Source organism: Alligator sinensis, unplaced genomic scaffold (genome assembly GCF_000455745.1).
Source record: "Alligator sinensis unplaced genomic scaffold, ASM45574v1 scaffold13_1, whole genome shotgun sequence".
Lineage (NCBI taxonomy): Eukaryota > Metazoa > Chordata > Crocodylia > Alligatoridae > Alligator > Alligator sinensis.
The window spans coordinates 1,640,450-1,643,054 of record NW_005841909.1 but is presented as its reverse complement, the minus strand read 5'-3'; positions in this window follow the sequence as shown (position 1 = coordinate 1,643,054).

The window sequence follows — 2,605 nt, the reverse complement described above, 5'->3', positions numbered from 1 at the left end:
GAAAGAATTTGAAAATTTCCAAAGTTTCATATTTTTAACAGTTTCTCAATGGAAAGTCAATTTCTTCAAATGTTTGCCTTGAAATTTAGAAAATTCACACAAAAGAGAAAGGTTAAACGTTCATAATGATGAGATCAAAACAATGCTGAAATAACTGAAAACATTTAAATTAACCCAATTTGGGGAAAAAATTATGTGCGCGCAAAAATTTTTACTTGATTTTTCATCCTGGTATGGGATGAGGGTAAAATGGGAAATTTCAGAAACACTTAAGAGAAGGGCAAACTGCTTCCCACTCAGCTCTGCTCATGAGCAGAAACTGATAACTTTGTTTAATACGTTACTCATTCTATTTTATCTTGTTTTAAAGACATTTGGTTTCCTTCTACCTTCCACTTGGGGACATTGAATTTAATTTTTCCATCTCTAAGCTATGAAAGATTAAAGCAGCTGTGGTAAGTTTATGGAGGAGATACAGAAAGGGGAGCTCTGACTCTCCAATTAGAGGGTGTGATGTATGGGGTTATATTTGCTTTCCCCAGGTTGTGGAGCAGAATGAAAGGTGTCTGTTTTCGCCCATGCAGCTGGGCTTCACCCTCACTCCTCTCCTTTACCTGTGACAGATTAGGATGCTTTTGGTTTCTTTGGCCAATATACCCTGTAGCTGTGCAAACAGGTTGATTGTGAAGTTTTAAGAATAGGTTAGAGAAGGACTTAAATGGGGTGGTTTGGATATGGATGATACTGCTGTAAGCAGGGGGTTGAACTGCATGACCTCAGGAGGTCCCTTCCATCCCTATTTTTCTCTGATCCCCTGCCCCATTTCTCTAATCTGACTAGTTCCTCTTGTAACTGGACAATGGAGTCTCATACTTTTTGTATTGAGAGTATCTTATATTATACACAAAATTTAGAAACCCAGCCCTATGTGTAATGACCATCACATCAGTTAGATACTGAAAATCGTAAGTCATATTACCAAGTCTTATAGGACTCCACTCCCAAACTCTTTTTCTGTGCCTATATTATAGTTAATAACAACCATCTGCTTTTCAATCATTAGCCATTTTTTGCCCAGACTAATGTATGGGTAACCATTCCAAAACTTTGACCCCATCAACGATTACCAGTCTCTGCTATTCTCATCAAATAACTTGGAAGCCTTTGCTCAGTATCAGGCAATTATACATCTGAAACCACCTAGTTTTTCTCATCATTATAAAAGTTTTGGAATAGCTTTCCATTAGTAAGAGTGAGAATCAAAAAACCCAACAGATTTTAAGATGAAGCTTATATGTTTATGAAAGTAATGATACAATGTGCTGTCTTCAATAGCAGGCAATTGGACTGGATAACCCAATAAGTCTCTTCAAGTCTGATATTTATAACTGGGTCGCTTATTTTTATCCCAGTATAAACTAAGATATTGTTTTAAATATCAACCTTTCTAGGATGGGAAAAACATTTCCTTCCCAGCTATAGAATGGGCTGAATATCAGGAAAAATTATTTACTGTTTGAACAGGAAGGTAGTGGAACGGACTGCCTAGGGAAGCAGCGAGATCTGCCTCATTGGAAGTGTTCAAGAAGAGGTTGAACAAGCAGTGGTCAGAGATGATGTAGGAGCAGAGTCGCTATGCCTATGTTCTACTAGGGGCATTTCCCTCACGTCTGGGTTTTGCTGGTGGACACACGGGGCCGAGAAGGACTGTCTTTCCCCTCCTGCTTCTACATGCATCAGAGCTGGTTTGTTTTTTTCATCTTCCTCTGAAGAATTAGGTGTTGGCTGCAGCCAAGGCTGGGGATTTTGACGTGAACATGCCAATGCTCCTGCCGGGACTAAAACCTGAAGGTTCCTGGTTAGAGGGTCTTGCCCCTCTGCTCAGGGTCAGACTGATCCCCATATTTGAGGTCAGGAAGAAATGTTACTCCCAATCAGATTGGTACAGACAAGGAGTATTTTTGCCTTCCTTTGTAGCAGGGGGCATGTCCCTCTTCCTTGGGTCTCTCAAGCATATTTTTAACAGCCTTAGCCATCTTTGTCTCCTTGCCTTATCCGTGGCAGCTTAGGATATTATGTCCCATGGTTTTGCCAGGTTGACTGTGTAGTTTTACTAACAGGCTCAACGATGGATTTGTACATGGTGGCTTGGATAGGGATGATTCCACGTCAAGCTGGGAGTTAGATCAAATGACCAAGGTGACCAACCAAGATAACCAACCCCCTCAGGCAGGGGGTTGGACTAGGCCCTTCCAGCCCTACTTTTCTATGATTCTATTAGAAACCTAAAACTTATTGTAAAAAATTCCTCTGAGGCCCAAGTATTGATTTTCAGTGAGATAGACTCCAAGGTACCAGATTTTTAAATACAATTAGGTGTTTCAAGATGCAAATAGATGCTTAGAAAGATTTGAAAAAGCACATAAATGGGCATTAGGTAGCTAATGTCCTTCTAAGTACATTGTAAAGTTCTACTAAATGCCTATCTGTTAGCAGAGCGAGGCAGTGAAACAGCAAAACAGCCTGCCTAGGGAAGTTGTGGACTTTTCTTCACTGGAAGGTTTTCAAGAGGAGGCAAGATAAGCACTGGACAGGAATGATTTAA